The 23,852-nt window shown below is 39.8% G+C and overlaps 1 pseudogene; it reads right to left on the bottom strand.

Moving 5' to 3' along the window:
• Positions 1-2,015: 2,015 nt before the first annotated feature.
• On the bottom strand, positions 2,016-18,909 carry LOC122754530 (annotated as a pseudogene).
• Between the last annotated feature and the right edge of the window lie 4,943 nt (positions 18,910-23,852).

Genomic DNA, 23,852 nt, shown 5'->3' with positions numbered 1-23,852 from the left:
TGTGGAAGAATACATTCATGCCATCACCTTTTTGCTTGGATACTAGGATGCTCTCGATGTAGCTGTCAAAATCAAAGTCACTTTTTTTGGCTGAGGTTCTCAGTTTTGAGCCTGATGTCTACTACCCTCAACTCCAGATATTTTCACTGAACTGCTATGTTGCTATGTCATCCTATACAATACTTTTGAAGTTGATTGTTTAAACTCAAATGTGAAACTTTGCATTTATCCAGATTAAATTCCATCTTCTTAGATTTAGCTCAGTGTCCCAGCCTGTCAATATCTTTTTGGAAACCGATAGTCAGAAGCTAGAGGATCCCCTCATTTTATAGAGGAGAAATCTGAGCACCAGAAAGGTGAAGTGACTTATAGAGCTAAGACATAAAAGCAGGTCTTTTGACTTCAAATTATTTTGCTGCAACACTGAACAGTCTTTTAAAAATATTTATTCTATTTTTATGTTTTATTTTTCTCAATTACATGTAAAGATATTTTTGAGTTCCAAATTTTTCTCCCACCCTCTGTTCTTTCCCCCTTCTCAAGGCCATAAAGCAATTTGATATTTATACATCACCATCATGGTAAACATATTTCTACATTAATCAGAACAAAAGGGAAAAAACACAAGAAAGAATAAATAATAACAATAACAAAAAAGCAACAACAAAAGTGAAAATAGTATGCTTCAGTCTGCATTCTGACTCCATAGTTCTTTTTCTGAATGTGGAAAGCATTTTCCACCATAAGTCGTTTTTTTCCCGAGGCAATGAGGGTTAAGTGACCTGCCCAGGGTCACATTCCTAGTAAGTGGCAGGTGTCTGAGGCCAGATTTGAACTCAGGTCCTCCTGAATCCAGGGCCAGTGCTTTATCCACTGCACCACCTAGCTGCCCCCCCCCATAAGTCTTTTGACATTGTCTTGGATTACTCTATTGCCGAGAAGAATTAAGTCTATCACAGTTGGTCATCCCAAAATGTTGTTGAAATTGTGTACAATGTTCTCTTGGTTCTGTTCATTTCACTCAGCATCAATTCATGTAGGATTTTCCAGGTTTTTCTGAAATCCTTCTGCCTATAATTTTTTACAGCACAATAACACTGGACAAGAAGTCTTGCATGTGATTAAACTAAAAGGGTAAGTGACTTCTCCAAGGTCACACATGCAGTAAATAGTACAGCTAGATTTTAAAATTTGGATTTCTGACTAAGTCCAATTATTTTGCTTGGTATACCACAAGGTCTTGCCTGTGTCAAAAGTAAATTACAGAATGGCTAAATGACTTGTCTCCAGGTATCGTGGTATGCATGGAAATGTCCTGGTATTTCAGGGGATATATATATATATATATATATATATATATATGTATATATATATATATATATATATACATATATATATATATATATTTTGCGAGGTAATGAAGGTTAAGTGACTTGCCCAGGGTCACACAGCTAGTAACTGTCAAGTGTCTGAGGCTGAATTTGAACTCAGGTCCTCCTGAATCCAGGGCTGGTGTTTTATCCACTGTACCACCTAGCTGTCCTCTCAGGGGATATTTCAAGGATAGAGTATGTGCATTCTAAGATATGAAGCTTCTAGTCACCAGGGTATGTTGCACACCCAGAATTTCCAGGCCAACTGCCAAAGCTGGAGGCTCATCTATTGGGAGAATCTCATAGGGACTTCAAGGTGAGGAGTATTTGCCAACAGTCTTCAAATAAATGGCTTTTCCTATTCTGTTTAATATCTACATGATGCTCCAGCCTCTTTCTAAACATATTTGTTGTGCAAAAGAGCCACAAGGGAAAGTTCAGACCACAAACACAAATGGAATGATTATACACATTGACGGTGCATTGATGTCACCTGGGTAAACACTGGCTCTTCACAATTCAATTTGCTCCCATTCAAGACCATATTAAATGGGCTAAACAACTTATGTTAAATGCAATAAGTGTGCATATCATCAACACAGGTTTCACAGGAGAAACATGGCTTTGATTGAGATTTAGACATTAATTTGGTGTTTTTCTGTTGACGGTTTTATGGAAATATTGCATCAGCCCCTCTTCCTGTACAGCAAAGACAGGAACAATCATTCCTGTCCCTGGGGGACCTTTAAAGAAGATAGATTATAACTTGAGAAAGTGGTCTGGCCTCTGTATAATGAAAAAGATAGAGTGTCATTGGATTAGCTTGTCGAAATCAAGGCAGAAAGCAATGCAATAATATTTAACTAGACAAGAGCACCAAACCTGTCCATACAATTATCTGTAAAATGGAACAAACAAACACAACTCACCAGTAAGAGGAAGCCAAACTGTTTGGAAAAGCCCAGCATCTTGGAGCTGGAAGGAACCACAGAGGTCATGCAACCCGGCCAGTCCCTGAAGAAAAATCCCCATTCCTACCCTACTGAAAAGCAGTCAGCTATGTTCTGCTTGGAAGCTCCCCGTGAGGATTCAGTGGAAAGAGTGCTTGATCAGAAATCTCAGGGCCAGTGTTCCCTCTTTCACATTCTACTTGGATACTATCAAGCAGCTGATTTTACTTCTGTGGCCTCAGTTTCCTTCTATTTCTAACATTGTAGATTGCAGTAAGCCACAAAACCTTTTCGATGTCGAAACTAAAACACAGGCTAAGCCGGTTTATCCATAAGACACGTGGCATGTGTGGTAATATTCTGATATTGAACGTTTTGACATGTGACATAATGGGGTTGGGCTAGATGTCTTCTAAGGATCTCTTGGGGACCTGGTTCTTTGTAACATAAGGATGGTCTAGATGGTCACTTCTAACTGGGTGTAGTGCATAGATCACTGGGCCAGGAGTCAGGAAGACCTGAGTTTGAATGCAGTCTCAGACTGTGCTAGCTCTATGCTCCTAGGCACTAATGTATCCTCTGTATGCCTTAGTTTCCTCATATCTAAAATGGGAGGGAGGGATAACAGCCTATATCTCACAGGTTCATTGTGAGGTTCAAAGGATATAATAGTTGCAAAGAGTTTAGCACAGTGCCTGGCTTAGGTGCTTAACAAATGCTTATTCCCTTCCCTCTGAGCCTCATTTTTCATATTTAACCTGATAAGGTTATGCTAGATGGCCCCTAAATCCTTTTTCCAGCTCTAAGGCTACAATCTTGTGATATGTGTGACATTGGGCAAGCCACTTAAATGCTCTAAACCTCACTTTCTTCATTTCTTACATAGAGGGGTTGGACTAGATATGTCCAAGAGCACATTGAATGCCCAATCTATGACCCTACCACCTGAGGCAAATCATTCCACTTGGAGACAGCTCTAATTGCTAAGAATATTTTCCTTTTGTCCAGCCAAATTTTGTCCCTACAGATGTTTCTCCAGTCTATATCCCTATTGCTGCCAGTTTTATCTCTAGAGTCAAGTGAAATAAGTCCAATCTCTCCCTATGACATACCTTCTAATATTTGGGAAAAGCTTTAAAAAAAGACCTTGGAAAATTCACATGACTTCTCAACACCTGATTGGGAAATGAAATACCCAGACAACAAGGTATTTGTCCTTATTATAGGAGACCAGGGGCAGCTAGGTGGCGCAGTGGATAGAGCACTGGCCCTGGAGTCAGGAGGACCTGAGTTCAAATCCGGCCTCAGACACTTAACAATTACTAGCTGTGTGGCCCTAGGCAAGTCACTTAACCCCAATTGCCTCACCAAAAAAAAAAATGATAGGAGACTAAGTGGGATGGAACACTAGCACCATGGTCACATCAGCAGAATCCGGAAAATCTGAAAACTTATTGAACAGAAATGAGAGACAGACACACAGAGAAACAGACAGATGGAGACAGAGACAGAGAGAGGCAGAGAGAGACACAGAGAAAGACAGGAGGAGGAGGAGGAGGAGGAGGAGGAGGAGGAGGAGGAGGAGAAAGAAGAAGAGGAAGAAGAAGAGGAAAAAGAAGAAAGGAGGAAAAATTAAAAGGAGGAAGAGGAGGTGGTGGGAGTGGAGGAGGAGGAAGAGAGAAGGGAAGGGAGGAAAAAAGAGAAGAGAAAAGGAGGGAGGGGGAGAGGAAAGGGAAAAAACCAAAAACAAAACTTAGAGGGATTTAATTAAACAGTGAAATAAACACAGCATAAAAGATAACTCCTCTTAGGGAGTCACATTTGAGAAACAGAGGAAATCTCAAACTAAGATCCATGAGAGTTTTGTGAGAGTCCTCATTCTATCTCTAACATGCTATGAGACCATGGGCTGGTCACTTCTTTTGCTCTCAGCCACAGTTAGAAAATGGATATAAAATGAAAGCAGGGGACCTGATGATCCCTTCTACCCATGGATTTAATTTTATGTATCTATAGACATACAGTGTGATATTGGACCTCATTGGGAAGGAAAAGTTAGACAGCAATATCTTCAACAATCACCTCTTATAATCATTTAAGTAAAGAGAGTCCAAATGAAGGCAGTCACTAGTCTTGACCTGAGAAGCAAGAGTAGAATAGAGGGGGCAGCTAGGTGGCACAGTCGATAGAGCACTGGCCCTGGATTCAGGAGTACCTGAGTTCAAATCCGGCCTCAGACACTTGACACTAACTAGCTGTGTGACCCTGGGCAAGTCACTTAACCCTCATTGCCCTGCAAAAAAAAAAAAGAGTGAAAGAGATCAGTATGTCTCCTTTTCTTGTAAAGACAGGAACCTGAACAAGACAGACTCTATCACCCATGGGCAATCTGCTTGGCTTAATTGTGCTTCTCTGTTGTAAGTGAGGATTCTATTAAAGGCAAGAGGTTATTGGGAAATGATTTTTTGGTGAAAAATAAAGTATCAATGGAGAATTTAAAAGAATAAATGAGAAAAGGATTAAAGTAAGAAATGGAACATTAAGCTTCTTGCTTAACTTCTTTTGTATCGGGGATTCTTTTTCTGTGTCCTGGAACCTTGGGCAGAGTAGTGAAGCCTATGGATTCCTTCTCAGAATAATTGTTTTAAAAGCAAAAACTAAAATGCATAAGATGATAAAGGAAAGCAATTACAGTGAAACATAGTTTATCAAAGTATTTTAGGCGCTGGGCACATGGAATGGTGGGGATTCACAAGGCTCTCTCTGAGTACTGACAATTCCTTGATGACTTCAAATCTCCATGAGTCATTCAATCAGTGCAGGTGGGCACACTCCCTCCCTTCACTGCCTCATGAACACAGATCTCATTTTCTCGGGGTCCTGGGGCATAAAAACTTAATCTCCTCTCTGCTCTTAGCCAGGCTGATCTTTGGATGACTGACATAATCCAGGGTCTCAACTCAAATCCTTCCCAACCCAGAAAGGACAATATAAGCTTGCAAATCACTGACATGGCCTTTTTAGATTTCAGAGTCCCTGCCATGCCAACTTGAGAATCAAGAGGAGAACTTTGATGAAATTCTGGGAGATTATCAGCATCTACTTTTAGGAATTGCCTGAATCTCAAACCCCTCATTCAACCTCCAACTCCAGGTAGGTGTGTCTGATTTCCCTTGGCTAGTCCCCTACTTCTGAACACCTGGTTTGGTGTGGAATAGGAATTATAGAAAGGGACTTTGCCTTAAAATGCTATATAACCTGACCAAAGTCCCTGTACCTTCATTTTCTGTGGCATCCAAATTCAGAATGAGGACATACTCATCCACAGCCCCGAGGATAACATCTGAAATGATGTGAATCCCCTGGGCTGGGATAAACTCTCTGTATTCCCCATGGCTGGAGTCAGTGGGCAGACTGGGCATGCACAACAGAAAATCATAATAGAACATCATAATTAGGAACTTGGATCTCATTTTGTAGTGTCCAATGTCCATGGTGCATTGCACGTGCAGGATTTTGCTTTTCTAAGTGAAATGCCAACAGGGGAAAACCAGACCTTTAAATGTAGGGCTGTGGGATGAGAGGGTGAACTTTCCAAATGCCGTCTTCTCTTCTTTGCCAAGCTCATCATACTTACGACTGCTCCAGGTGACTTGGGGAAGGGGGAACCTCTGGGACTGTTTTGGCTTCCTCATAAAATACCCCAATCCTCTTTCAGCCTATGCAGATCTGAGGTTGACTTGCTTCCCCATCACACGGCAGGGAAAAGTTGCTGGGAGGCAAGTTAGAGAATAACAATACTAGCTAACACTCAAAAGGCACTTTCGAGTTGAAGAAGCACTTTAGATAGGCATCCGATTGTAAGGTAGCTGCTATTTTTATCCCCATTTCACAGAGGAGCAAACTGAGGCTGAGAGAGATTAGGTTACTGGTTCAAGATCACACAGTATCTGAAGCTGGATTTGAACCTGTCTATTTAATTTCAGGTCCAGCACTCTATGAATGACACCAGCTAGCTAGCTGCTCAGCCAAAACTCTGATTGGGAAGACACCTCAGTGACCAAACAGAAATCTTGACAGTATTTCTAATAAGGGATCACTCAGGTTTCTCTTGAAAATCTACATCAAAGGGCTCTCAAGGTGGCCCGATCCATGTCAGAAGAGGTTCCAATCGTTATAAAGTAGTTGTTGTTTCTTATTTTCATTAAACTAAAATCTAGCACTTGGCCATTTACTGACCTTGCTCAGTCCTCTGAGGCCAAGTAGCATTAAGGGGGAGCCTATAGTATGGTGGGATGAATGCTAGTTTGGGAGGCAAAGTAAATGGGTTCATATCTCAGTTGTGTTGATAATTTTGTGATTATGGACAAGTCACTTCATCAAGTTCAGTTCCTTGCCTAGAGTTTCACAGCAATTTTTTTTATGGAAATAGACACATATGAATGTCGGAGTTTTGTCAAATATTCCCAGATGTCTGGGGACATGAGGATTCCTGATTCAGGTTATCATCCATTTGTATTGTCATTATGTAGAAATCATCTCCAGTTTAAGAGGAAATGAAGGGGGAAAAAAAGTCCCTTCAGTGTTAGGATAAAATGGCACAAGATGAGATTACTGACTACTTTTCCAGAGCAGGCCAGGGTTCAAATCCCACCTCAGACACAAGAACTGAAGAAGAGTTGTCATGATCCAGTAGAGCAGAAGGAGTACTGTCCATGGAGTCAGGAGAGCCCCTAGTCCCAAAAGGGTATCTAACACTCAGCATATTACTGTGTGTTTCTCATCTGTAAAATGGGTTTATATCATAAATTAGTACAGCAGGTACCTCCCTGGATGTTGTGTTGCTCAAACAAGATAGTGTGCAATATACTTTGTAATATTAAATCAGTTAACCAACAAACACTTACTCTATGCCAGGAACAATGATTAAATGCCAGGCAAACAAAGACGAAAATGATATAGTCCCTTCTTTAAGGAGTTTACATTCTTGTCAACATAAAAGCACCATACAGATGCTAGCTTTTATTATTATCTTGATATGTACATATCAATTGATTAACAAGCATTTATTAAGTACCTACTGTGTACCAGGTGCTGAGGTTGAAGAAACAAAAACAAAACAATTCCCAGCTTCAAGGAACCTCCATTATCTCTGGAGACAAAACATGGGTATAAATAAGAATATACATAATATATAACAAATGGAACCAAGGCTTTTCTTTCTTTCTTTCTTTCTTTCTTTCTTTCTTTCTTTCTTTCTTTCTTTCTTTCTTTCTTTCTTTCTTTCTTTCTTTCTTTCTTTCTTTCTTTCTTTCTTTCTTTCTTTCTTTTTGGTTTGGTGGAGCAATGGGGGTTAAGTGACTTGCCCAGGGTCTCACAGATAGTAAGTGTCAAGTGTCTGAGGTCGGATTTGAACTCAGATCCTCCTGAATCAAGGGCCAGTGCTTTTTCCACTGTGCCACCTAGCTGCCCCCAGAACCAAGGCTGTTTAAAGGGTGTGACCATAAGCAGTTGGTAGGGGGCTTTGGGTAGAATATAATACTTAAAATGAGTCTTGAAAAAAAAAACAACTAAAGATTCTCAAACACCAAGAGACAGCTATTATTCATGTAGTTCCTTAAAGTTTGCAAAATGCCTTTCACATGGTACAGTGGATAGAACACCAACTGTGGAGTTAGGAGGACCTGAGTTCAAAACAGGACTCAGACACTTACTAGTTCTATGGCCCCGGGTAAGTAACTTATCCTTGATTGCCTCCCCCCCAGATCCCCACCCCAAAATCTTAAAAATAAATAAATAAAAAAGAAAGTGTCTCAATGAAAGGACAGTTTCAATTTTGTCTTTGTATTCCTAGTCTCTGGCATATTTCCTGATACACAATCAGTGTTTAATTAATGCTTCTTGACTTGATTGTGATCGCTTTAGGGGAATAACTCCCAGCCCCTCCAATATATAAATGACCTCTGCCCAGGCACAAGAAGGACCTAAAATCCTATGGATCAGTGGCTTTGGAATACCCTTGTGGGACCATGACTGGCATAAAATCTCATCATTGTAATGGCAGCTCAGCAAATAGGTACACATGAATCCTTCCAACTATGTCCCAAACAAACATCCTCTAGAATATTGTCATTGATGAGAACTCACTAACAATTACTACATCAACAGACATTTATCAACCATCTAGTATGTTCCAGGCACTTTGCTAAATGCTGGGGATACTAAGAAAGGCAAAAAGACAGTCCCTACTCTTGACAGTCCCTATGTTCTATTGGGGACAAATGACATATAAATATATGCAAAATATGCATAAAGGAAAGACAAGCTAATCCCATTTGGTGAGGCACTAGTAGCTGGGGGTGTCAGCAAAGGTTGTGGTAGAAGGAAGCCCTTGAGCTGAGCTTGGAAAGGAAATGGGGATTCCAAGAGGAAGGTGTTGGGATGGGGCTCAATGCAGTCCGTAGCTCGAATTATTAGTAAGTTTTTCTTTATTTTGAGCTGAAATCTGCTGCTCCATATCTTCCCTTCTTCGTTCCTGGTTTGGTCCTCTGGGGCTGATTCCATTTGTTCATGATAGTCTTTCCAATATTCAGGATCCTTGAAAGGGCAAGGGTGAATTCTTGGAGAACCCAAGAGTGATCAAAAGGGTACTCTATGCCATGGAATGGCAAGGATGGGAAGCAGGTGTCCAATTAGGTAAAACACTAAAGACTAAGAAAGCCTCAGGTCATACCCAGGGCCCATGGAAGTCCTCATCTTTTAGCCATTGAGCCTAGGGTTTGTAACACTCCTCTCCTGTGAGTGGGCAGTTTGGATCAGTGAAAAGGGTACAACATTTGAAATCAGAGGACCTGGTTTCAAATCATGGCTCTACCCCTTGTTAGCTGTGTGACCTTGAGTATATGTCTTAACATTTCTGTGCTTCAGGCAACTCCCTTAAACTTATCTACTGAGTCATAGGCAGGTTGCAATTTATCTTGGGCAAAACCACAATCATTTGAGTTTTCATGGCCTGGATTCCATCTGGTATACTTACTTTGATACTGAGCCCTTCCAAAGTCGAGGGTAGTTATACTTGTCATGATCAATAACAAAAGCTTTGTAACCACCACCATCATAATGGTTATCAAAAACAATACTCTCCAAGACATTGGTGAAAATATTTATTACACAAAAGAGGCATAGACAGAGGGGATGTGTTGAGCAGCATATAATATAGCTCAGTCCCTTATGGGCAACTTCTAAGTCTTAGGCTCAGTTAGGGGAAACAGATTTGTATGACAAGGACCCTGTTCTCAAGTCACTTGCAATCCACCAGGGGGACAAATACATGCCATCTTGCTCAAACAGATGGTTTCAGAGAAACCTAGGATGATTTATATGAACATATGCAGAATGAAGTGAGCAGAACCAATATAACACATTGTATAAACAGACATTTTGAAGGGTTTAAGAACTCTGATCAAGTAGTGACCAGCCACAGAATACTAATGATGAAGCATCCTCCCCATCTCCTAAGACAGACAAGTTCTCTACCCATGATCAGACAGATATTTGCAGACACAGCCAATGCATTAGTCTGTTTTGCTTGACTATATTTGCATAGAGCAGCAGCTAGAGAGCTGGAGTTTAAATGGAGAAGACCTGCATTCACATCTGATCTCAGACACTAACTGTGTTATCCTGCACACTTTTAAACTCCATTTACTCCAGTTTCTTCAATTGTAAAATGGAGATAATAATAAGACCTACCTGCCAGGGTTGTTGTGAGGCTCAAATGAGATAATATTTGTAAAGTGCTTTGCAAACCTTAAAACACTACAGAAGTGCTAATTATTATTATTTACAAGGATTTGTTTTTCTTTTTTTCAGTGGGGGAGAGAAAGAAAATAGGTTTTTGTTAATTGAAATTTTTAAAATTAGAAAACATTATAAAGAGAAAAGATTACGAACAAGAATAGCTTGAATTTGTATAATGACCTTTTTAAAGTTTACTGTGAGATTGCCTGACAAGGACTTTTATGAGGCAAGTAGCAAATAGTATTATCTGCATTTTCCAAAGGAGGAAACTGAGGCTAAAGGTTAATTAATGTAGTTAAGAATACACAAAGAGCTCATAATTCATAGTTCATAGAATGTTTAAGTAGCACAGGAGCTACTTTTAAAAAATAACCCTTTTTAAGGGCAGCTAGGTGGCGCAGTGGATAGAGCACCGGCCCTGGATTCAGGAGGACCTGAGTTCAAATCCGGCCTCAGATGCTTGACACTTAACTAGCTGTGTGACCTTGGGCAAGTCACTTAACCCCAATTGCCTCACCAAAAAAAAAAATAACCCTTTTTATTTTTTCACCTATATAAGGTCTAATTTTTCCAGTTAATTGTAAAATACTTGAGGGCAGAGTATCCCAAAAGTCTCAGTGCAATTTTAAGCTAGTAAAACTTAAATAGCTTTAATATTAAATAGTTTTTAAAGCTTTGGTACCTTAGAACTGTACTAAGTTTTATCACCCATATTTTGTTCAGTCATTATACTCGTATCTGATTCTTTGACCCCATTTGGAGTTTTCTTGGCAAAGTTACTGGAGTGGTTTGCCATTTCCTGTTTTGTCTCATTTTACAGATGAGTAAACTGAGGTAAACAGGGTGAAGTGAATTGCCCAGGGTCACACAGCTAGGAAATGTCTGAGGTTGGATTTGAATTCAGGAAGGTGTTTTTCTTACTATAGGCCCAGTCCTCTATAGCACCACCTAGCTGCCCAGTAGATACATAATAAATGTTTATTGACTCACCGGAAGCTGTGCGTCTTTTTTTTTTTTAAATCTTGAAACAAATATTTATTTTATTTTTCCAGTTACATATAAAGGTAGTTTTCAACATTCGTTTTTATAAGATTTAGAGTTCCAAATTTTTCTCACTCCTTCCCTTTCCTCCTCCCTCCACAAGACAGAAACCAATCTGATATAGGTTATATTTGAGGTTTTTTGGGGCTATAGTGTCATGAGTTTGAGAGTTCACTGCCTTTTCTCCACCATCTTGACTCTGCCCTGGATCTCCACTCCATGCAATTTCTAGTGTCTCATAGAGAGTTGGGTTTCTCCTCAATCTTGGCTCCTCTCTGTATGCATCTTTTTTATCTTTATTTTTTTTGGGGTGGGGTAATGAGGGTTAAGTGACTTTCCGAGGGTCACAGAGCTGGTAAGTGTCAAGTGTCTGAGGCCAGATTATCCCATATAAGCTATCTAGAAAGCTCCTGGTCTTTAGTAGACACCACTGGCTGCCCTTTCCTCTTTGGCCTCATTTAATGCCTCATTGTCTTTGTTACCTGGGTGGCTCAATGCATCAGCTGTTTCTGCTACTACACTTAGAAGAGTTTAGATTTATTATAATTATTATTGTTATTTAATAATTGGGTAGCTACACATAAGGCAGTAGATAAAGCACCAGGCCATGAATAAGAAAGATCTGAGTTCAAATCTGACCCCTGACAGTTAATAGCTGTGTGACCCTGGGCAAGTCATTTAACCATGTTTACCTCAGTTTCTTCGTCTGTCAAATGAGTTGGAGAAGGAAATAGCAAATCACTCCAGTATCTTTGGAAAGAAAACCCCCAAATGGGATCACAAAAAAATTAGACACAACTGAAATGACTGAATAACAATAAAACATCTCTTTCAGCTCTAATTTGCTAATTCGACAATGCTAAACTTCTCCATGCTACAAAAGCCCATCTGCTTAAAACCAGTATTCTTCTGGTGATGCTACACATCTGCAAATAATGGAATCCTACGATCTTGGAAACTCCGTAATTTAAGACACCCAAAAGGCAATGGAAAGATGCATGATGGGTGTGAGTGGGTTTCAGTGTGCTTCCAGTAATGGCTGGAATATGAAAAGTGTAAGAACAGAGGGCTTGAGTTAAAATCCAGGTCTTGCCACCTACATCCAGAAGTCATGGATGAAAGTTGCATAGTTGAGGCTTGGTGTCGAGGGAACAAAGACCTCCCTAACAAAGAGAGCTTCGTCAAACTGAAGGGGGCTACTTTATGGGCCTTCTTTTTCCTTGGGCATCTTCAAGCAGAGGCTGCAAGACTACTTCTGACATGTGTTGTAGTCTTTGCTTATGTACCCAGCGGCTGGTGCCTAGAAATGCTTGCTGATTGATAATAATATCAGCTCATCTTTACCTATAGCTTTAAGGATGGTAAAGCACTCTGTAAATATTGCCTGATTTTATCCTGGGAGGGAAGTCACATGCCAGCATTGTACCTAGGGAAGGATACGGTCCCAGATCCAAGGGCACCACTAAGTCAAACTGGTGATAAATGATTATATGAATATGGATTCATAAGTTCATTTAATGAACATTTATTAAGCAAACAGTGTGTACAAAGCCCTCCGCTACGTGCTGGGGGCACAAAGATGAAACTGAATTTAATTCAGCTCAAATAAGTGCTAGTTGAACTCAATTAAATGAAATAGCATCATAAGAAGACAGCATGAGAGGAAGGAAACTCAGACATCATTGGGTCCAACCCTTCATGTTTACAGATGAGGAAACCAGTCAAATGATTCCATAGCATTATAGATCAAGATTTAGGAGGGACCTCCGGGAGCAGCTAGTGCATTCCCCTCATTTTAGAGATGAGGAAGCTGACGCCCCCAGAGGGTGAATTAGGCAACATCACACAGGTAGCAACTGACAAAGCTGGACTTTTAATCCAGGTCCTTTGATTCCAAGGTTTTGTGTTTTTGTGTTTTATTGTTTTTTTTGTGAGGCAATTGGGGTTAAATGACTTGCCCAGGGTCACACACCTAGTAAGTATTAAGTGTCTGAGGCCAGATTTGAACTCCGGTCCTCCTGACTCCAGGGCCTGTGCTCTATCCACTGTGCCACCTAGCTGCCTACCCCAAGTACTTTTCATTGGGTTACATTGCTTCCACCATCCCTGTCCCTGAGGTACTAGTAAAATAATAGGAGATGAGAGAAATCCAAATGATTAGAGTCCAATCTAGGATATGTTAAGCATATAGGAGAGATGCAAGGCAAATATTATAAGGGATATCTAGGAAAATGTTTTTTTGGTTTTGTTTCTTTTTGTTGGTTTGTTTCTTTTTTAAAAAATAGTGATGGGGCAATCAAGGGAGACTTCACTGAGGAAGCAGCCCTTGAGCTGGCCCACTGAAAGAAAAGAAGGATTTCACCACTTGGACAGATTGGTGAAGATGACTCTCAAAATATAGATTTTGAGTTGAAAGGGACTCCAAAGGTCATCTAGTAGAGATCATCCTGTTTTTCAGAAGGAAGAGTGGAGGCCATGAGAGGCTAAAGAATTTGGCCAAGGCCACATAAGTAGTAATAAGCAGAGTTAGGATTCAAACCCAGGTCCTTTGACTCTAGAATCAGCTCTTTTGCTAGTGTAATGGAGTGATCAAAAGAACCCATGACACATAGTAGGTACTGCATAAATGTTAGATGGGGCAGCTGGGTGGTGCCATGGTGCATAGAGCTTTGGGCATGGAGTCAGAAAGACTTCATCTTCCTGAGTACAAATATGACCTCAGACACTTATTAGCTGTGTGATGCTGGGCAAGTCACTTAACCTTGTTTATCTCAGTTTCCTCATCTGTAAAATGAACTAGAGAAGGCAAAGAAAAACTACTCCAGTATCTCAGCCAAGAAAATCCCAAATGAGGTCTTAAAGAGTCAGATGTGACTGAAAAACAATAACTGTTCCATATCTGATCTATTGTGTACATTGAGTGCCTTTCTAAAAGAGATCCTTTAAATCCCCTTTGGGGAGACCTTAGATGTGAGCCAAACTTAAGCCTTGTTTAAGAGACAATCCCCAGAATTCTCCACTGAAGTGGGGGTAAGAGTCAGAGAGAAGAAGAAAAAGCCTAGCCTTTTTCTTTAATGACAATAATGATATCACTTTAAGGATTTCAAAGCACTTTACATATATTCTCTCATTTGATCCCCACCACAACCTTGTGAATGAAATATTTTTATGACACCCATTTTATAAACAGGGAACCTGAAGCAGAAATAGTGTTAAGTGACTTGCCCAGGATCACACCGTTCAAAATTATCTGAGACAGGATCTGGGCTCAGGTCTTCCTAACTCCAAGTCAAACTCTCTATCTTCTCTTCAGATATCTGGATCATCCTAGGATTGTGAAACCATATTTAGAGCACCTTAGGGGGAGAGGATATCTAATTACCTTACCAATAACCAGTGGCTGGTTACTCTAAGGTTGGCCTATAGCACTCCTGACTCATTACCACACTGGGAGGTTTTTCTCCCAAGATGATATTTATCTCATTTTGAATATCATTGGCTCCGTCTATGGATACAAGGGAAGACAATATACCTTAAAGTCTGAACCTGTAACCTGGATTTTCCATTGATTAAAAAGGGAAAGAAATGAGACTACAGTGGACCAGAAGCACCTTTTTTCTTTTCTCCTAGAACAGCACTTAGTTGCCTGTCTCAGGTGTATGCCTAAAAACATCAGTCACCCACTGCCCAGGCTGCCAGATTCCCAGTACTGGACCTTGCTTACATGAAACATCTTTAGCACCTTCTTACAGTTATCCCTATTAGCTCCATTTCTGAAGTCATCATCTCCATTGCAAACCTAATAAGGAGAGATGCATCTCCCTGTGAGGTAGAGAGACCAGCAGAGCATAATGAGGAAATTGGCAGATGCCTATTAGCTTGGTGATCTTGGGGTAATGCTTAGATCACACTTTAGGGGTTTGCTTTACACTCTCTCAGCCTCAGTTTCCCCATCTGTCAAAAGGGATAATAGTAGCACCTACTTCACAGCTTGTGGTGATGATCAAATAAGATCACATATGCAAAATGCTTTTCAAGCTCCAAGTGTTTTTTAAGGGTTAGCTATTTGAGAGGAAGTGTGATGGGAGGAGATAGAGAGATGGGCTTTGGAATCAGGAACACCTGGGTTAGAGTCCTACCTCACATTTGTATTGGTTGTGTGACATTGGACAAATCCCTTAACCTCTCAGTCATCTAAGCAGTATTGCAGATGGGCTGGTAGTCTTCATCAGGGGAGGAACCATGTTTGCTCATGAAATCACAGATATTTTAAAATTATGTAGAGATATTATAATTATATGTCTCCATCTATATGTTATATAATCATAATAATTTATAATTATATTCAATTTTGTTGTTGTTTAGTCATGTTCAACTCCTCATGACCCTGTGGACCATACTGTCTATGGTTTGTTTTGTCAAGGATACTGGAATTGTTTGCCAGTTCCTTTTTCAGTGAATTAAGACAATCAGAATTAAGTGACTTGCCCAGGGTCACACAGCTAGTAATTGTCTGAAGTCACATTTGAATTCAGGTCTTCCTGACTTTAGGCCCATCACTCTATCCACTGAGCTATCTAGCTGCTTCCTTTATATTCAATATATAATATATTCTATATAGATATTTAATTTATATAGATACAATTTTCTATATAGATATATTCTCATAACATATCTATATGTAATTATTTTATATATAGTAGGATTATTTAGCATATAATTACATAGAGATATAATATTTGTAATAATAATATCCCATTAATATGAAGGGTAAATATGTACATATAGCACAAATATACTATACATAAATATGCACATGCACACACATACACATGTGTATATACATATACATATATACTTATGTGTGTATATATAATATACATATGTATTCATATTTCTAAAAGGGAAAGGTGTTTTCCATGAGTAGCCTTGTTCTTTCTGTCTTCTTCCATGACATTTTCATTTTCTCATATAGTAAATTGTTGACCCATCACCACCAAGTCTCCTTTATTTATTTATTTTTTGCAGGACAATGAGGGTTAAGTGACTTGCCCAAGGTCACACAGCCGGTAATTGTCAAATGCCCGAGGCCGGATTTGAACCCAGGTCCTCCTGAATCCAGGGCCAGTGCTCTATCCACTGCGCCACCCAGCTGCCCCTTCTCCTCTATTTTTAAAAATTACGTTTGTTGACATCTTTTGCTTTTGTATCACTGACACTTCCTAATGTATCCTTCCTCCCTTCCCCTCCTAAAGAACCATTCCTTATAATAAGGAATTAAAGAGTGGGGAAAATCCCTAGTTTAGTAGATAAAATCAGCATATCAAAGAACTTCTACCATTATATGTCCTGTCCCATACCCATAGTCCCCCACCTCTGCAAAGAAGCAGGATACAACTATCGATGCAGCTCTAAGGCCCCTTTGGAGCTTTTGCACCCCACGTTCGATGTTACAACATTCTTTGGTTTGTTGTGTAAATATAAATAACATGCTTGGCCCTGACAAAGAAATAAGAAGACACACTTTCTTCCTTCTCTCCTTTGTAGAAGTGGGGGACTATAGGTATGGGTCACCACCTACATTGTCAGAACTGATTTACATGTTGGTTAATATTGCTTACAGGAGATGGCTCTTTCAGTAGGTGAGCTTATATTTGTAAATTAAGGTGATACACTAACAAAATCTCACAGCAATTAGAAACACCAATAATATAGCTAACATTTAGATCAGACTTTAGGGTTTGCTTTACAAATATTATCTCATTTTTTCTTCACAATAATTCCTGGTGTTATTATTACTCCCACCTTACAAATGAGGAAAAAATGGAAATAGGTTAAGTGACTTGCCCAGGGTCACATAGCTAGTAAAATGTCTGAGATAGGATTTGAATTGAGGTTTTCCTGACTCACTGTTCCACCTAGATAATAAGGTGATGGTGGTTGATGGTGATGATGATGACAACGATGACTATGATTTCTTTGCTATGGGGAACTCCCAGAGGAGGCAACTCGCTCTCCTAATCCAGGTCATTATATTCTTTGGGATTTACAAGCTTCCTTGGGGAGCTGTCTATGGTCCTGAAAAGATAATCGACTTGGTCAGCATCACAAGCTAATAACAGGACAACTAAAACTACGACTCCTGTTGTGAATATGCCTACTACTAGTAGTAATAACAACAACAACCATAATAACAAGCTCTGTTCTAAGATTCTTTCCAGTTCTAAAATTCTCACACTACTGAAAGAATGACTTTCAATGATGAAATTTCAGAAACTGTGACAAGGTGTGGGAAAGAGTTGTGGGCAGAGAGTTTTCTAAGGGAAATAACATGAAGTAGGTTATTCCAACTTCTCTGTCTTGTGAGAAGGTTATCCCTGAGGCCCTCCAGAGTCAGTCTTTCTAGTTCCATAGCCAATCTCCTCCACCTTTAGTCTCTTCCCATACCAAACCCTTGCCTACTTGTTAAGAGTGCAGTGAAAGCCTTGACAAGTCACTTCAGGGGTGATGCAGAGTATAGGGGTAGTACAGGGCTTGGAATCATCAATTAGATCACAGGCTTTCCCATTGAACCAAGAAGGCTACAGAACTTCCAGAAACCTTGTACTGTGGCCAAGGAGAAAGCATGGGTTGTTAAAATCCTATTTACCCTTCAAGGTCAAGACAAATAATATTTTCTCCAGGAAGCTTTACATGATCAACTTAGTTGCTAATTATCCCCCACCCCTAAACCGTGATGGCTATTTGTGGGTAACTATTGAATGCACACCTCCTATTTATCTATTTATTTATTCGTTCATTTATTTATTTATTCATATATCTATTTATTTATTTATGTGTTTATGTATTTATTTGTTCATTTGTTTATTTTTTTTTCGGGGCAGTGAAGACTAAGTGACTTGCCCAAGGTCACACAGCAAGTAAGTGTCAAGTGTCTGAGGCTGGATTTGAACTCAGGTCTTCCTGAATCCAGGGCCAGTGCTTTATCCACTGTACCACCTAGCTGTCCCTACATCTCCTATTTCTTGTTCTGTCATGAAGCAGCTGTGGTGTAGCAATTCATGAGATCCAGATTTAAAGTCGGGCTCAACTCTGAACTTTGATACATATTGGCTGTGTGACCTTTGTTAAGTTACTTTATTTCTCTGAGGTTCATTTCTTCAAATATAAAAATTTGATGTAATAATACTGACAGTAAAAGGAAGTATTGGAGAAACAGGATAGAGGGCTGATCTTGAAATCAGAAGGACCTGAGTTTGACTCTTGCCCCTGATACAGGAATGTGTCCTCACATCCTTGTGACCTCACTGCATCTCTCTGTGTCTTAGTTCATTCCTCAGGGAAGGGAACTCAGGGCAAATCTGGAGAGCATGTAAAGGGTGGGGATTGACAAAAGTCAGTATTCCCTGGGGCCATACCCAAGTAATGCCTGTCCAGCCATGGAGTCAGATGTTGAGGAATTAAAATTGTGCAGAATTGAGAAGACTAAAAGACTGTTATAGGAAGGCTCCACAAAGAAGAATTGGAATAAAGGTTCCCATTAAAGAAATTTGTGAACAAAAAGAAGATAAATTGGTCATATGGCAAAAGCAGGGCTGAACAGTTGGTTGGCCCAAGGGTGGCATTGCTATTCTTATGATTTCAGGAGAAAGGAAAGGAGGTCCCAGCATGTTAACTAGTGCCATATGGCAAGCTACAGGAGTCAGTGGGTAGGTAGACTTATTTTCATTAAGCACCTACCACATGGGGTCATGAAGAGTCCAATATGACTGAATAGCTGAACAGCAACATGCATGAGTCACTGTACTTAAGCTGGAGCAAATACAAGAGTCACACCATATGGGCAGGCATGAAGGAACCATCTCACTTTTTTGCAGGAGAATGCCCACTGAGGACATCCCAGATTCATTAAAGAGCTTAGTTTCATTGTGAGAAGAGTGTGTGGTAGAAAGAGCCCTGGCCCAGGGGTCAGTAGACATGAGATTGTGTCCTGCCTCCACCTGTGGCTTTTATTTTTTGATTTAAATATTTAATAGGAAGACTTAAGATGTTTAATCACAACAGCTGGAATTCATATAACCCTTTAATGTTTATAAAGAACTTTACATAGATTAACTGATTTGATATACAAACAAGAAAACATGTGTACACACATATCTATCTGTCTGTTCCCTTTTACCCTCAAATTCTTTTCCTTTATCATGAAAAGTATGTTTAATTGATGAACTCAAGAGCCCAGAACCATTGCAGAGACCATCAAGTCCAACTCCTGGATTTTATATACAAGGACACTGAGGTTCAGAGAGGCTGATCCACCAAAGTCAAAAGCTAGTAGGTAGCAAAGTGGGGATTTGAACTCAGGTCCTCAGACTCCAATGCTAGGGCTCTTTTAACTATACCATGTAGTGGATTAGATTACAAATTCTAAGGTACGTGTCCTGGGCAGCTAGGTGCTAGAATGGATAGAGCATTGGGCTGGTAACGAGGAAGACTGATCTTCCTGAATTCAAATCTGGCCTCAGACACTTACTAGCTGGGTGACCCTGATCAAGTCATTTAACACTATTTGCTTCAATTCATCTTCTGTAAAATGAGCTGGAGAAGGAAATGGCAAACCACTCTAGTATCTTTGCCAAGAAAGTTCCTATTGGGGTCATAAAGAGTTGGACATGACTGAAATGGCTGAACAACAAAAAGGTAAATTTCAGATATTAAATGGTATGGTTGTGTGATATCAAGGAGAAGTCAGTAATAAATGTGAAGGCTTTGTTCAGCTTTCTTCTAAAGTTAGAAGAACCGAGAATGGAGGCAATAAGGAGGGACTGATGTGTAAAGACTTCCTTCAATAATAACAGTAACTGGCATTTATATATTCTTTCAGGCATGTGCACAGATTATCTCCTATTCCAGGAGCCTCATGACAAATCCATGATGCAGGCCAGCAGTGTCATAGTCAAATAGAAATGGGGACACTTACCCATAAAGAAGAATCCCTGTGGGCTGCGTGTTGACTTAGAAAACCACATAGTAACATTATAACTATGTTCTACTATATCTTTATTTATTTTTTAAACATTTCCCAATTACATTTTCATGTGGTTGAGGTTACAATTGAGACTGTTGATGGACTGGCCAGCCAGTGACATTTTTGATACCTTGCATGTAGGCATTATTGAGATTGTTGTTCTCAGATTACAGATAAGAAAACTGAAGATCTGTGCAGTTAAATGACTTGCCAATGGTGATACAGTTAGTGCTAGAAGTGGGAATCAAATTCGGGTCTTCCTGACTCCAAGACTACCTCTCCATCCCCTACATGAGGTTGTTTCTCAATTAAATAAAACAAATATAAATTCCTTAAATAAATAAACATGAATATAGTTGGCTCGCTAAAATCAATCAGAGTGAAATCACATTTTATTAACAACGAAAATTTTATTTGGGGAAAAATTTAGATTTAGTTCTTATCTGGTGCTTTCTTAAACTTAGCATTCAATATTTATTAACCATCTTCCATGTACAATGCACTGTCCTAGGTACTGAAGGAGATACACCAATGAATAAGCTACAATCCTTGACTTGTTAATGAATGAACCAGTCCTATTCTATGGCCAGAGAAGTAGGCTGGGGGAGAGGATGGTGGAATGGACTTTGTTAAGCCCCACAACAGGGATATGAAATAAGCAGATTACTTTGGACAACGAGGTCAAAGGTTAAAGCTGCAGGTTCCCACGGGTCCATAGAAATTTTAATGACTGATAAGCTGTAATGGGGGATGGCAGTATGGATGGGACGTTTGGGAGACTGCTGAAAAGCTCATAGGTCTAGACGAGAGGTTATTAACATTATTTTTGGACACTGGGTTCTTTGGCAGTCTGGTCAAGCCTGGGTATCCCTTCTCGGAAGAATGTTTTTAAATGCATAAAATAGAGTACAGACAGTTATAAAGAAAACTAATGACATGGAAATACAATTATTGAATTTTTAAGTTCAGAGACTTCTGGGAGCTAGAAGGCTGTCAAGGGCATCTTTTCCAATCATCTTTTCACAGGAAAAGGAAGACCCAGGGATATGACTTGTGCTCATCCATACAGGCAATAAGCATCAGGGGTGAGAGTTAAATACAGTCCTCTGGCTCAATCCTACAGTAATGGGCAGACTAGAAGAGCTGAGACCACCTCCTTTTGGCCAAAGCTCTGAAAAATGTGCCAGAAGAAGTAAAAGAAGAAGAAAAAAAGGGGAAATAGGACATTTATGCAGACTTAAACATTGAGTTTTACAAAGTGCTTTAAATACAAGGAGGTTCATTCGAGAAGCAGTCCTGTGAGGTAGGTAGTACAGGTGTTATCATTCTCATATTATAGGGGAAGAAACTAAGGCACAGTGAGGATAAGTGGCTAGCTTGTAGCAAGAAAGTCAGAGTTTGAGGTTAGTATCTGACTTAATTTCTTCTGTATTTAAGAGAGGTATCTTCTACACTCCTCAGTAATTATAGTGCTGAAAAATGTCAGAGGGCCCAGACTTCTCAGTTTAAGAAGTGGAACAAAGGCATGCTCTAAAGACTTCTGGGTGAATAGAGACCTACCACTGGAATCAGAAAGACCTGGATTCAAATCTAGCCTCAATCACCTAATAGCTGTGTGAAGTTGGGGCAAGTTACTCACTCCCAACTCTGATGCTGTATGTTCTAAGGTCTCTGCCCATTATGCCATTTGCTGTTCTAGCTGTCTATTCCTTGAAGTCCCTTCCAAACATCAAATTTATTGAGTTAAGATGACTCCCAGTTCTGATATTCTGTGATTCTGGGTTGGTGAATGAAACTGAAAACCTTAGCCTCCTATTCTCCCAGTTCCCCCCCAAAGTTCATAAAGCCAAGAGAATTTCATGGTCCTGGGAAGAGAAGCCTAGGGTCTGTGAGCCCATGGTTGATTCCACCCAAACTTCCCTAATATATGCCACATTCCATCCCAGCATCCCAAATCAAGCCATTATGGGAAGTGGCTTCACCTAAACTTTACCATTCAAATTATCCTAGGAGTGATTTCAGACAAGGTCATTAAAATAGGGTCTCACTTGGCAAGAGTCCTAAATGAAAGAAATATGAAGAACCCTGAAATCTGTCTCAGAGCTCCTCAAGAAACCGACAGAGATCAATTGTCTTGTAAAGCAGTGTCTAATTTTTAATTTCTTAAAATTTTTTTCCAGCAACAAACATTTATTTTATTTTCCATTTACATGTAAGAGTAGTTTTCAACATTCATTTTCATAAGATTTAGAGTTCCAGATTTTTCTCCCTCCCTCCCTTTCTTGCTCCCTCCACAAGATCGCAATCAGGTTATATATGTACAATCCACAAGTGTTCTTTTTATCAGTTATTTCTATAGGGGTTCATAGTAAGCTTCCTCATTAGTTCCTTGGGATTGTCTTGGACCATTGCACTGCTGAGCATAGTAGTTAAGTAGTTAAGTCATTCACAATTGCTCATTGAACAATACTGCTGTCACTATGCGCAATGTCCTCTCAGCTCTGCTCACTTCACTATACATCTATGTTCATTAGTCTTTAAAGGTTTTTCAGGGATCATCCTGTTTTTAATTTCCTGTAGCACAAGACCATTCCACTACAATCATATAACACAGCTTTTTCCATCATTCCTCAATTGATGGACATTCCCTTGATTCTCAATTCTTAGCCTCCACCAAGAGTTGCTATAAATATATTTTTGCACAATTTCTCCCTCTTTTCTCTTTTTTATGATTACTATTGTTAACTGCTTCCCTTCCATCCTATTCCCTTCCCCATGATATTTATTCTATTATCCATCTTCTTTCATCCTATCATTCTTCAAAAAGGATTTGCTTCTGTCTGTCCCCTGCCCCACTCTGCCCTTCCTTCTTTTGCCCCTCTCTCTTTATCCCCTTACCCTTCTATTTTTCTGCAGGGTTAGAGAGATTATTCCACCCAATTGAGTGTGTACATTATTCCTGTCTTGAGCCAATTCTAATCAGGTTGAGGTCTTTGAGCCAATTTTGATGAGTGTTAGGCTCATTTACTGCCCAGATTAAATAGATTATTACACCCAGTTAGGTGTGTCTGTTAGTCCCTCCTTGAGGCAGCTCTGATGAGTTTAAGATCTTTGAGCCTTTTCTGATGAGTGTAAAATTCATTTACTGCCCTGCTCCTCTTCCATCTCTTCCCCTACTCCATAAGCCTTTTCCTATTACTTTCATGTAGGATTTCACTTCTGCCCTTCCCCCTCCCCCAGTGAATTCCCTTCACCCCTCAATTTAACCCTAAAGATGTTATCATCTAGCTAAGTGACACAATGGACAGATCATCACCCCTGGACCCAGGAGGATCCCAGTCAAGACCTGGCCTCAGACACAAGACAGTCGCCCACTGTATGTCCCCCAGCTCCAGTTTTTTATTGTTCTCTAGGGTCTTGTATTTGAAAGTCAAATTTGCCATTCAGTTCAGGTCTTTTCATCACAAATATCTGAAAGTCTTCTTTTTCATTAAAGTCCCATTTTTTCTACTGAAAGATAATGATGAGTTTTGCTGGGTAGGTGATTCTTGGTTGTAATCCCATTTCCTTTGCCCTTTGGAATATCATATTCCATGCCCTCTGGTCCTTTAATGTAGAAGCTGCTAGATCTTGTGCTATCCTGACTGGGACTCCACAGTACTT

Source organism: Dromiciops gliroides, chromosome 4 (assembly GCF_019393635.1).
Source record: "Dromiciops gliroides isolate mDroGli1 chromosome 4, mDroGli1.pri, whole genome shotgun sequence".
Classification (NCBI taxonomy): domain Eukaryota; kingdom Metazoa; phylum Chordata; class Mammalia; order Microbiotheria; family Microbiotheriidae; genus Dromiciops; species Dromiciops gliroides.
Note: the sequence above shows the minus strand (reverse complement) of the source record. Positions and strands in the feature narration are given on the sequence as shown.